General features: G+C 38.0%; 1 long non-coding RNA gene across 1 annotated transcript in view; it reads right to left on the reverse strand.

Moving 5' to 3' along the window:
* The window catches only part of LOC145553170 (uncharacterized), an 86,013-nt gene that overhangs the window by 49,354 nt on the left and 22,100 nt on the right, over positions 1-14,559 (reverse strand). Inside the window, exon 2 of the long non-coding RNA XR_014089427.1 lies at positions 6,503-6,623. This is a non-coding gene — a long non-coding RNA (uncharacterized LOC145553170). The remainder of the gene's footprint in view (positions 1-6,502; positions 6,624-14,559) is intronic.

Here is a 14,559-nt window from a genome sequence, read left to right on the forward strand (position 1 = left end):
TTTGTTGTCATTTGTCAGAGTCTTTACAGCCTCTAATAGGCCTTCTTAGAAGATTGCCCTGTACTTAGCTCCATCCATTTATGGTGTTGATGTTTGCTTTCCACCAAAAAACTATTTCAAAGACATCTAATCAAATTTAATTTTGGTATCAAATTGCCCTTTTTCGCATGTTTAATGCATCCCTGACATGACAGAAGCTTTTTCTTTTTGTGGCGAGTAAGGCGACGTTCACACAGCAGGTCTTGATGCTTGATTTTTTTTTTTTTTTTTTTTTTTGCTGAAATCCAATTATTTTTGCATTGTCATTCAAACTACAAGTTAAATTTGACCAGAATCAAACTGTTCTAAGTGAACAGTTTGCAATCCCACAGAGACCTAAATGCACACATTAAAATATCCAAATAAAGTCCATGGAAAGTTTAGATCATTAGAGAAACAATGTGAAACAATCCAATGGGCACTTCAGGCAGAAATCAAGATGTTTTCTTCAATACTGAAAATATATTTTTCTCCCCATTTTCCACTCGCATGCTTTACAGACCAAGTCTTCTTGGTCTACAAATTAGTTTTAGCGCCAGTTATTATCCTCATTCCCATTGAGAATGGAGGAAGTGTGTATTGAAACATCAATCTTTTGCAATCCACTGGTAAATGTGTCAACTCACTGCTCCCGTTATTCAAATCAGATCTCACAGTTTTTGCCTAGAGTCACAAACACCTCCGAAACTAAGATAACAAATTGTTTTATCCATAGGACCCAATTAAAAACTGTGAAATCACAGAAAGTCATTTGGTGTCTTGGATACTTATCTCCACTGAGTGCACAAGTGATTACACTCGCCAGCGAACTCCAGGAAATCATAGCAAAGAGAGGAATGAGAAACGTAGTTCCAGCTGAAAAGCATACTGGGGAAAGGCATATTCTGATCAAATCAAAAGTGGGAGTAGTAACTCAATGTTCGGTTGGTCTCATTCATCCTGAATTAATTTTACTGCAGTCATGCAGAGAAACCCTGTTCCACGAGCTCTGGGAAAACGGATAAAGGAACTTTGAGAGAAATTAGCTTGGTTTTATTTCGAACTGCGACTCCAGGAAAGGCATGGAGGCCTTTCAGTTGGCTGGTCAGCCGAATCGCTCTCAATAACAGAACCGAGCTACACACACTAACCTATTAGTGTTAAGCATTTTCTGTATGAGCAGGAAGTGTTTTGTTTTGAAGCACACAGCAGGTTATCAGAAACAACATTCGACTGCGCGGCTTGTACTAAATCGATTTGATTCTGGAATTCATGCGCCGCTGCAATACGCCGACATCTCAGGCCCAACAACAAATATGTATCCCTCTTGGATAATAAACCACTCAAAGTGTTGAGGAAATTCATTAAGATGGAGAAAGTCATGACATTAAAGCACGTTGGCAGGAGTGAAAGGTAATGTTTTAGAGATGTAGCTCCTTGAATTACCAATAAATGTTGCATCTGCTCAGATTAAATTTTTTAATAACGGTTGAAAATTAAAATCAGCAGAGTTAATGACAGCCTGAAGAGCAGTAATGAGAAAGAAGATAAACAAATTAAACCTGCGATAGACACCGAATCCTAACCTCACAGAATTTGTCATCATCTGTAAGGTCTTCTCAGTCGTTCATTTTCTTGAATCTCCAGCAGCATTTATGTATGACAAATGTTTTTAAAACGCGTTTTCCACAGATACAACTCAGGAAAAAGTGAAGAGCCCACTGCACTGAACCCCATTGAAAACCTCATGGTTACTCCACCAACTACTGATCTCTGAACTCAGAGTTAAATTAGTGTCGTTTCTAAATCAATATGAACTTGTTTTCTTTGCATCATTTCAGGTCTGAAACCACTGCATCTTTTTCATTTCATTTTCTGCAATTAAATACTAAAGTTTTGCTTGGAATTTTACAAGAAATGTCAATAGTTCATAGAATAAAAGAACGATGTTCATTTAACTCAAATATACCTATAAAAAGTAAAATCTGATCATTTTAAGTGGTTTCTTAATTTTTTTCCAGTGCCGAGTATGGACCCCATTTTGATTTTCAGGTGGTTAAATAACCAAGTGAAGTATTCATATCCCCTTTAATTTAATATTGCCATATTGAAATAAACCAACTGAAATGCAATTTTGCTTCATAAAAACCAAAAATGCGTACATGATATTAAGGGGAATGAGAAAGGATGTATGTTTTTTCAAAATGTCAATCTGTTTGGGCACCTGAAGAAGGCCACAAGCCGAAACACTTTGGTCGACAAAAGATCAAATTTCTAATCCTTGTAAGCAAGCTCAAAATACTAAATGAACTCATAACGGAGGAGTCGTTAGGTAGGCAGACAAATTAGAAGTTGAAGGAACATGCTCAGCCAGAAATAAACGACCAAATGTCGAATTGAACTTAGCAGAACCACTGTTTGTGTATTTCATGAGTTATTTTGGAACTCAATCAGATTATTGTAAGACGTAAATGTTTGTTTCCTTTTAGACTCTGATCAACTCAAGTCTGGATATTTGGTGCTCCTCCTTTTAACACTCCATGAGAGCAGTGAGGAAAAACTGCAGTTGGAAACTTGCTAACTTTCTTTAATTTGCACATCTGCCATCTCTCTCAGAACATCTTTCATGCAGATGACTCAACATGTCGAAACTAACTTCTAAATTTTCAATAAAATGTATGCATTTGGGAGATGATGTCATTCTGATACCAGCACTCAAGGAAATACAATTAACAGAACACAGAAAGCGTACATTTGTCAGTTCCATTTGATATCCATCCTTGTGCTTGGAGCCAGCAACAAATGGAGACATGAAACCAAAAAAACAAAAACTGTGTGGCAGCGGGGTGAGGGGGTGGTTGGAGATAAAAATGTGAGTGGCAGAAAGGAAAGGAAGCAGACCAGCAAGCAGGTGGGTGTGGAGAAGAGTCAGACAACCATGAGGAATTGCATAATGGCTGCAGACTAGGCAGAGAAGGCCTCCTGCGAATTACCAGCTACATTTATGAGGCACTTCAGCACCAGCATGCTAATGAAAGACTTGATAAGACAACAGAGCAGAAGTCAAGTGCAACCCCTCCGCTAGGGCATAATTTCTGTGAACCTATCCTTTCCTCTCTGTTCAAAAGTGATGACAGAGGACCTCTATCAGGACTTTGTAAGCCTTAGACGGGGCGAGACATAAAATAACCATAATTTAATAAAGTCTGTTAAACCTAATATGAAATATGCGCTAAAAGGGTCCATCAGAGAAGAATAGATCACCATCTGAGTGTGCTGCTCCGTTCCTGTGACATAGGCAGTGGCTTTGAGTGCTTTCTTTGTGTGCGAGCGGTTAAGATGTGGGTAGACCGTCCTGGACATAAAACATAGACTACAGCTAAGAAAAATCAATATGGCTGATCGAGGCCGTTTACCGTTTCATTATTCCAGATTCATGACCTAGCACAGCTCCATGCTGTTGTCGCCCCTCGGCTAAAGCTCAACGTCACTCACATTTGCTCATTAAGTGCCAATCACACACTACTGCAGGCTATAACTTTGCCAGAACTCGGGTGGCACTGCAGATGTCGAATAACGATCCCCGGGCATCTTCCTGTAAAATACATGTAGGTGCAGTGGTCAGAAGTTAACCTTAATGATTAACTTTGCCACAGTGTTAACTGGGTGGGTCAACTGGGACAGTAGCAGTTTTTACTGGTTTGTAGAGACAGTTGGACAGCTTTAACCGACTAAATGAATTGATAAATAATTTAATCTATTAATTCCACTTCTCTTCTCACTGCATCTAATAGCATTTAAGGATAAGCAGGAGTATAAAAAGGCCACACTATTTCATCAAAATCAAGAATCTAACTCTCTACGAGAGCATGACTGGCTAAATATGCCTGTTATGAAACACAGATAAAGACGATTGCTTTAAGGTTGTAATTCTTTAGGCTCTTATTTTGAAGTATAAAGGTAAGTAGTTTGAGAACTTTCTCTGCTGTGTTGAGTGAGTTGGGTTATTAAACTGCTGCCAAAGCACTGAAGAAGTCTACCATTTAAAATCAGTGTAAATATCGGATAGGTGGTAGAAAACAGTGACGAACGAACAGAGAACATGATGCTACCGTTAACGTTTGCTTCACAGCTTCTTAGTTTGCTAAAGTGTAATTTAGGTTTTTAATCAGTCTATAAAACCGTTATTCTATTTGTGCAAACTAGGGCTGCACAACTATTGCTGAAAATTTTAAATGGTTTAATGTTTAGTAGATATTTATATGGGATCGGTGCATCTCTCGTTTACATCTCAGACCAGCTTTGATATTGTGCAGAGTCATCTCAGAAACTAGATGCAACATCATTCCCTCAACTACACATCGACGCTCAAAATGAGCCAGGAAGATTCGGTTACAATCCAATTCAGATAAAGTTTAATGTGAAGGACACACCACTAGTCAATCTGGGGATATACAAAACAGCCCTATATAGCAGCACAGCACTAGAAATAAAAAAAAAACTCAAGGTTCTTATAGCACAGTGTGATTAAATAAAGAAGAGGGGAAGCATGGCAGTGAACGAAATGAAAAGTGTCATGTGTCACTAGCCATGATCCTGACTTTAATTGACAAGTTGTCATGGTGCAGGCATTTGGGAGTCAAATAAATCATTCGCAGCCCAGAGAGACAGAGACCTGAGACAATTCATGCATCTGTTCCACAGAGCTAAAAACACAAATTTCACAGCGAAGGCCAAGCAAAACTGTGGGCAGCGCCATGTAAACTGAAGGACACCGCATTCATTTAATCAAGACTAAAGATGCAACATACAAGTGTCCGCTGAAGGTCGCACCATCTGCTACACGTTAAACTGTATGAGAGAAACGGAAACAAAAACTATGTTTAGGATTAAATTGAACCTAAATTACCTCAAATACCAGACATTTGCAAAGGTTTGGTGCATTACAGCGTCTTTGGGTAAAACGTCGTGAAAATTTAGCAATCAACTGATGACGCTTTTGAAACTGTATTGTGTTACCAACACAGTTTGCTGGACCATTTGGGTGGTTAGAATGTAACATGATATTAAATTAAATGCTGAAATTTTGTTACCAGCAATTTTAAATGTTGACACAACTATCTTTTCATATAGAGGACGATGTAATACATGGATGCAAAAGACCATTCCATCATCTGAAGGACTGTCAGGGTTTTTACACCAAATATCCAGTTGTTGTCAGTGTCGCCTAATTTGGCTAAAAAAAAGGGCATTAGAGAAGTCTGCATCATTTTTAAGTTACGTTGTGACATTTTCTCCCCAGAACAGATACTCCTGTACATCGTTGTGTACTCTTATTTCAGAAAATGCATCCTGCTTAAATAAAAATAGTTTTAATTAAATCTGCCAGGAGGATAAATTTTATGCTCAACTGTATTTTCTTAAAAATATCGTCTTATTAACCTGACATCAACACAATGACTCATGATTCCCTGTCATTTTGCTAGCCTTCTGCCTTTACCAACACCTAACAAGGTGTCTCAAGTAAATCTTATTAACTACATATTTTTTTCAGTTACTAAAAAAAACCTCAGAGTAAATCAATAATAAAACTAATCAGCAATGCTCTGGTAAACTCATCCAGACAAATCCCTCATATTGTTTAACTGCATCTTATTATTTTCTTTGTAAAGGCTAAAAAGGACAGTAGGAAGAAAAGAAAAAAAAAATCAATATGAAACGAAGAGAATAGTTTAATTTTTATCTCTGACCTGAGAGGAGAAAAATCCATAAAATTCGACTTGATGAAGAGTCTGATGATGTTAGCGGCCGACAGTAAAGACGCTAACAGGATTCCCTCACTCCCAGCACTGCTAAAGAGCAAACTAAAGCAAAAACATTACCAATTCCCAATAAACTTAGCACAAAAACCTGAGAACACGATTTAACTAGTTCACATGTCCTGTTACTTGAACTCTGACAAACAGAATGATTAGAGATTAAATCCAGTTCTACAGTTTGAAGACATGAGCTTTAAATGTCAAATTCAACAATAATTAAAAGATTTACACAAGACATTAAACTAATGAACTAAAAGTAATTTATTTTGTATGGCTGAGGTTTTGGTGATAATTTTCTAAGACACCAACATAAAACAAAGAAGCCAGGTTGCTTGCTTTGACGAGTCCTGATTGGTTACTCTCAAAAACATCTCTCTCTCTCATACACACACACGCACACACACACACACACACACACACACACACTCCTTTCACAACTTTACTAATGCAAGAGAAAAATAGCCAAGGGTGGACTCCACCTCACCCAATCATGGGCCTTCAAAAACAAAACAAAAAAATCCCAGCAGCATCAAATCTGAATTAATGAATAATAATCAGTTGTTCTGCTGGTTCACTGGATTATGAAACGCATTTAGTATGTGTGCCTGGTTTTCTTTACAACTTAATTCTGGCAGCAGAAGTTACCAAATCTGTCAGCATTGTACCTGGTCCCTCATCTTCCTCCGTCCCTCACGGCATCGCAGCGCTCAGAGGAGAGGAACCGAGCCAGAGCTGCACGTCGCCATCCGCACCTCAACTAAGAGAAACGGCACACACTGCTTCAAACTGTCAAAGGAGAAAATGTTGATCAGAAGTTTTGCCCAGAGATCGACTGACGGTTGTTATTTTCACAGTTTGATGTTGCAGCTTGGAAAATCATTCACACTTCTTAAACCGTCCCGTTTCCCCTCAGAGAATTGGGGAGGGAGGCCTTTGCATGCTCAGAACAATTTGCAAAAGGACTACAAATTAACTGAACTTATTTCATTTTAATTGAAATAGTTTTATAACCTTTGCTGCCTCTTGGCCAAGACTTCCTTGAAAAAGAGCTTTCATCTTTATCCTGATAAAGATCAAATTAAACATTTTTCCATTTCTAGTCATATTGCAATCAATCTTCCACACATTTTACTGGAGTTTTGTAAAATTCAAACTTAACTTTAGTCCTGGAGTTACCCAACTCTAGAAGAATGCCTGTTGAAATCTTTTTTTTTTTTTTAAATACCGTAAAAATCCAATCAGTGCTACAATTAAAGGAGTCAGATGACGGCATAGTCATGTGTTGGAATCACCCAATCAGAATATATGCAACATAATGTCAGGAAGTCACAATCAGCAGAGACTGGATTTTTTTTTATAAACGCTACATCATAAAAGTAACTCATGTAGCATATGCAAGATAAAATATGTTAAGTCAGTATATTAAAGCCAGCTCTTATCCGTTTCAGGTAAAACGTCAGAAAATTGGTCAAAGTTCTCCTTGTGCCTTCACTGACAACTAAAGCTGTCCGTGGGAGCAGGAAGTTTAAAAGTATAGTCAGACATTTGCATCCTCTGCTGGTCCATTTGTTTATGTGCAGCACTAGGTGCGAATTTTATGCTGCCCCCTGCAAAGGAGCGCAGTGGTGGATGTGATTCTGCAGGTGTGTTACTGTATGTGGCTATTTGCCCTCCGCACCAAGTTGCTCATGCCGTCTGCAGCAAGACGCTGATTTGTATTAGTGCATGGTTCATGTTGGTGCATCTGCGTGCGTGGTTTGATTTTAATGCTGCTGCAGATGTTGGCTCCAGCTCCATGTGGCAGAACAGGTGTTGATGTTATTGGGGAGTGTCAGCATGTTTCCACGCCCTCCACCAGTCATTATATCCTCCACTGTATTTTGTGAGCTTCATTTATTGGATTTTAAGCCCATAATATGCATGCCCTCTACTCATCATGTGTGTTCATCGTTGTGGTAAATTACTGTAGTTATAGACAGAATGGTAAATAAACCACTTGCTCTATAAATTTCAAGATTTTAACAGCAGTGTTTTACGACAGAAGTATTAAGGCCATTGCTGATAAATATATTTAAAAAATTGATCTGCAGGAGTAAACATCCATCCAGCCGTAATTTAAACATGCTTATCCCTACAGGGTTACGAGGGGGGATTGACGCTCCTCTTCAGGGGCCATCAGGCAAGAGGCGGGGTACGAACCGGACAGGCAGAATCTTCCCTTGCCCCAAAAAACTCATTTTGAGACCAATTCAACATATTTACATGTAAAAAAAAAAAAATTTCTGATGTTGGAATGTCCAAGTTGGAAGAAAAAGAATTTTTTTTTTCCATGATTAAAGACCTACATTCACATTATTAAAACCAGCATAATATGTGACAATATCAAGTCCAACGTTTGCAACAAAAAAAAAAATTCCAGAAGATCCGACTCTCATACTTTGGTAAATGTAGGTGATGCTCATCTGGACATTTTGCAAAAAGTGTTGAATGTAAACCCTTTTTCTTACTCAGAACATCTCTAAGGTCCAGACTCAAAGCAGCCCTGCTGCAGTTTTTTCCTCACCGTCTCGGCATGTTCTCTGGACCCGTTCAAAGTGGGTCTGTACAAAGGACATGTCATTCTGATACATGAAAAAGAAAAAAACACATCCAACTCTCACACTTTGAAAAATATCCAAGTGTCCATTTCATAAATTTATCTCTTACACCTTAGATTTCTTTTGCTTTTTGTCAAATAAGTCTGACTTTACGATCTCCATTTTTTACAAAAAAGGCTGTCAAAAAATGTGTTAATATATTAGATTTATGCCTTTATGAAAAATGGACCATTTTTACTTTATTTGCAACTTTACAACCAAGAGAATATGCAAGTTCTTTCTTAGACATTCAGTATTTTGGTATAAATTGACTGTGGTCAATTTTCTTTTGGTCCCAATACTTCACTCTACAACTAGTAAACATTATTTTCTTCAAGTGATGTCAATGTTATGGGTAGTAAGCTTATATTTTAAAGCAGTGTCAAATGACAACATAGGCACGTCCATTTGTTCCTGTTACTTTAATTTATATTGCCGAAATTAATTGGCAATATAATAATTTTGCTGTTTTTTTTTTATTTATACGTCTGATAACGTGCAAATACAACTGTTTGATATACAGTTGTTGTATGTTCCTTCTTCACAGGAGGCCACCAAAATATATAAGGAGTCGACATAATAACAGGAGTCTAACTTTTAATCATTTTCAGGGGTCTTTTTTTTTTTTTTTTTTGGGGAAATTGGTAATTAAAAAATACCTCACCCAAAAACGACTATGTGTATAAATTAGGTATTTCCTGATCCTGTACCACATCCCAATCAAGGCGTTTTAAGTCATTACTATCAAAGCCCCTGACTAAATTAGTATTGATACTTCTGATTTCGTCAGCCACAGCTGTGAAACATGCAGGAAGTTTTAAGATTTTTGTTCTCTGCGCACAGCTGGCTAAAAAGCATTAAAAAGCATTAAGGAGGATAAAAAGTAATGCATTTAAAGTTATCTGACAAGCTATAACAGATAATCATTTCCAAAGCTTACAGAGTTCTAAACAAGCAGAAAAAGATGATTCACTTCAAGCACTACGGCATGTTTTCCTTTAGCCATTTCTCGATCATATTTGTTCATAAAAACCACATTTTGACATCGTTCATCTGTGGCATGACATGTGATAAATATTTTAGATTAATTCAATGTCATGATGTAGACTTCCTGCAAAAGTCAGATTTTAGGCTCCATTTTATTGCACATAAAAACATCCAGAAACAATATTTAAAGTTATTAGATATTACTTGTTTGCTTTTTGTCATTAAGGTGCTGGTTTTAGTAACCATGATGCTCCTATTGCTGAATTTATTTGGATACGTAACATGTATCCAGCCGTTAAGGCTAGAACCAGAACTGTGTTGTCCAGCCGGGTCTGTGCCGTCTTCGAGAAAACTCCTACTTCCATCATTAAATCAAAGACTTATGAGAGACTGAGGCAATGTAGTAAGACACAATCGAAACTGTAAGGTAAGATGCAGCTTTGCCATCTTATAAAAGACCAAAAATACAGTAAAAATAAAGTATCAATAACCAGTAAAAATACCTCTAGTCAGTCCCTTATTGGCTTTTTTGAGCCAAAAACGGTTTGTGTGTGTCGATGTCAAGCAGGTAGGATCCAACAAAATAAATGTGCACAGAGATGGAAACGAGAGAATGATATACGACAACTACAACAACACAATGGCAATTTCCTGCTAGGTGTAAAAGACATGTAAAAGGCTTTTTCTATATTGCTGCCCAGGAGGCAGTCAAATGTGAAGAGTAAAAGCCGCTCAAAGTGGCTAAAAGCACCAAGGGCTAAAACTTCCATTTCCATCTGGATTTGATTTAAAATGTAAACACACTTTGTTGCACCAGAGAAATTGCAGGAATTGTGCAACTCATGACATGTCTCGGGGCATTTTGTAATCCCGAATATATTCAACTCAAGTGGTTTTTCCTTCTCCCTCCGTCGTCCTTTGACTTTCCATTTTCCTCGCCTTTCACACAAACTCATATTTAGTCCCCCCCCCCCTTTTTTTTTTTTTTAGATACAACCAACTTGAATCTAAAAAATCTATTGGTATACCTCATGCAGGGTGTAAATAGACATTATTAATGAGGGGGCTGCAGAAACCCCATCTCTCCATTCTGCACTCCTGTGGGGTTTGGCTCTATATCAAGGCTGTTTTTGGTGATTAGGTCCTTGATGTTGTCAGCTGAATGGCTCTTTTATCAGCAACTGTGTCCTTTTTCTTTTTGGCTCACATCTAAGTAAGAAGGTTTGCTGTATTCCTACTCTCCCCATATTTCACTCTTTGCTCTCCTGGAGGCAGCCGGTCCTGACTGCGTATACAAATGACCGGCCTTATCTGCACCCCAGCAAATGAATTTAAACACTCAGACTCTCCTGAGATGCACACACCCATCTTGTTGTCTGTGTAGGGACACGTTGCTATTTTGGTCCTTCTCACTTGCACTAATACATGCCGTGGGGGCCCAATGACAAATCCTGAAACGTGACTGAATTACAGCATGTGCTAGAGATATGAGGGAATACTAATTAGCAGTAAATGTCATGTATTTGCCATAGGACAAACATGTTGTTAAATCACGGCAAAGTCTACAGTCGGGTCATTTTGCTGGATTATACATCTAGAATACCAAAGCAAGAAATATTACACCTCTGCATATATGTTTACACATCTATAAAAAAACTGAAAGATAAACATTAAAATGCTGAAGCCATCTGCACATTAATATACAATCCTGATAGAAGTTTATGAGGGGAATGTGCTCATTAGATTCCAATTATAAATGCAGTCTCATCTATATGCATTTTGGCAAAACCTGTAAACTTTTCGAATGATAATTTTAACCAATAAGTAACTTAACATCTCAGCGTGGGACTCGTGCTCTCCTCCGTGAATCCTTTAAATCATTAATAAGTTGTAGTGGAGGTTCCATCTGAAGGTGGAACACGGCCTCAGACTACACAGACGGTAAATGGTGAAACTAAACCTCACACTCTGAAAACAAGTCCTGGGTTGGACGATGGAAGCGCAGCGTCTCATTCTGGTGCCAGGTATTTCAAAATGCAGGCCGTTTCAGGGAGCAGCTAATTAGCATTTTCCTTACAGGGCTGAAAACAGCTTGAAGATAATTAAGTGTTCTATTTTGACCCTCCTGTTTGTATCTCGGTCCAAACTTAATCGAGGCTAATTAGGCACTGATGTGAGTATTGATAAGCAGGAAAGATGACGCACCTTTTCAAGCCAGCAGCTGGAAACATCAAAAGAGCATCTCAACGTGGGTCCGACCTCGTCATTTCTGCAGAAAAATCATTGTCCCGATTCCAGCTTGTTACATATATCTCATGTCATTTCAGTTTTATGTTCCAGCTATGAATTTATTTAAGAGGAGATTAATGCCAAAAGATCCGGCTGTCCAGGAAGCATTGCAAAGCAGGACATTAATCAATATTGTAGTAATACAAAGTGCTAGTGCTGGGGAATAGCATAAAAGTATAATGTAGACAAAAATAATTTAAATGTGTCATAAATCCAACTTAAGAAAAAAGACCAAGTAGCTCAACTCAATCCAAGTCTACAACAGATCTTTTTTTTTTTACTCTTTTTGCATCGTCATCCATGATAATTACATGTATTACAATCAGCCTTCTGAGAATAGTTGACGACCCCAAACCGAGCCGCATGCGCAGAAGAAGAATGTAGATATCACAGCAAAGCACTGTTTACTGACGTAATAATGGACGCTGCCATTTACAGATCGATTTTAAAAAGTTCTAGAGTAACGAGGACAGACGATATTACCACAAGATCATAACATGAAAAAAGGCTGAAATATGAAAGCACAACTAACAACTGTATTTTGTGGAGAATTGACTGCAATTTCTGTAGAGAAGTCAGTTTGGATGCATAATCGGATTGGATGACATAATAGTTGGATAAAATGCAATATACAGTAGACACTTTGAAAGCAATCCAATACATGTCCCATGTAGCAACACATATGGAAGTTGCACAAATCAGATTTTCTTTAGGGTGAAAAGATCGTGATGGGCCGTTAAGACTGCCATGAAGAAGTTGGACATGATCACATGTGAGGAAAACGATCCGATTTGGGTCGCATTTGCCTGCAGTAACCTAAAGAAAAGAACAATATGTACCGATATGAATCTGAGGCAGATGTCTACTTCAGCTCAGGAAGACTTGACAATAAACTCCATATTTTCTGTGCTCAGTCTAAAGGACAGTTATTGGCTCTCCTTAACCTTGCAAGAGAATACGTATATGTGAATTGGCAAAAGTGTCCATGTGCATCTAATCTCAATGGAGGTTGTAGAAAACAGCAAAAACATGGTTGAGACAAAAGTGTAAAAATAATTTAGAAAACTTGTTTAATTTTACTAATGAACTTTTTAAGTCAAGTTTTTTGGGGGGGTTTAATGTAATGACTGCAATCCTGTTCATTCATATGGTCTTGGGGGAAAAATAAGTTTGACAAATGAGATGGAAAAGGGAATCTAAAAGAGTTGCATAAGGTATTTTTTGATTTTTGGTAAAGTGGAGGATCTGCTGCTAAGAACTGGGGAAACTGCTTTAAGAGCAGAAGCGCTTGCTGCTTGGTAAGTGTGATGAATATAAAAGTTTTCACATCAGTCTCCAAATGTCCAACACCACAAGAGAAAGTGATGCATTTATCAATTGATTTTTTTAAATAGTCACAAGACAAGTCTCATTAATTAGTGCCCAAATTACCTTCACTGAGACTACCAATATTAGTCAAGTCTATTTCTTTCCTTTCTTCAAAATAAGAGTTCAAAACATTGACGGCAACTGGAGAGCGACTTTCATTTGAGGCCTTCCTTTGGAAAGTCTTGTGCCAGAACTTTCCGCTACCTGGTCACTAGAGCTGCACTACGACTGAAAAATATATTTACCAAACTATTGCTCGTTATCAACTATAATTGACCCACATCCGCCCAGCTTCATTTATTTATCAGAACGTCCAGGCCACTGTGAGAATGTCCACAAATAATTTACGTCACGTCACGTATGGGTATCGGGTGAGGAGAAAGTGTCGGACAAGTGAAAAATATGACGCAATATCTTAGCAAATATTGGGAAAGTGCATCCAAGTGGGAAAATGCGATTAGAATATTCCACATATTGGTATCTCGATGACAACTGTGATTTAATATATTGTGCAGCTCTTATGCTGTAGTACTTTTTTTTTGCTTTGATGCAGTTATATAAAAGTATTCGCAGTAAATTAGATGAATGCATAACCTGTGAGAATAAATGGTGTCCATCTTTGAAAACAACAACCTGCATAACCCACAATACGGCACTCATCAATAAAATCTGTTTTCTTTGTCTATAATTAGCAACCCATTCCTCCAACCTGTTGTCTCATTGGCAGTTAAAGTGCCACTGACTGATTCCTTGCAATTTAGCTCCTGGATGATTTCTAATTGTCTGGAAGTGAGAGATATCACACAGTGAAGCATCGCTGAAATATTACATACCGTTAGGCATTAAATTTACAAGCTTTTCAGCTGGCAAGTAAACACCTTGCATTTTTCACTTCAACTCAACCGATGCCAGTGGCAGTGCATTTGTGCTGCGACTGCTCGCAGTTCGAGGGGCTAGCATGAAGCTGCTGCTATCTGTCACTTAAGACCATGGATGAAAATTGGAGGATGGAGGAGTGAGGTATCCGTGTTTACCCAAATGACCAATTAGAAGACAGAGAAACCTACAAGATGGAGTCTGCCTCCAGGAGCAGGTACAAGTCACTTGTGGGACTCAGCAGTTGCTAGGCAACACCATCTATCTGTTGTTGAGCAAGTCTTGCTGGTATGGCCATTAGCCTATATGTATAAATCACTGGTAATCTGTGCACTTCAGATAAGGTGAAACAGTTGTGTGAGGAAAAAGAACTGAGTTTTAATCTGTACTTGAAGAAATGCACAATTTTTTTTAAAGAGGCCTAACAAAATAAAACTATTAAAAAAAAACAGCAGATTTTAGGAGAACACACATTTATCAGCACTTTCTAAGTTATCTGACAGTCCTGAGTTAGGATATTAATCTTATATGAAACACCAGGTAAGAATGTGTAGTGTGTTGTAGTT

This window comes from Poecilia reticulata, chromosome 10 (assembly GCF_904066995.2).
Source record: "Poecilia reticulata chromosome 10, P_reticulata-male-v2, whole genome shotgun sequence".
NCBI classification, from domain to species: domain Eukaryota; kingdom Metazoa; phylum Chordata; class Actinopteri; order Cyprinodontiformes; family Poeciliidae; genus Poecilia; species Poecilia reticulata.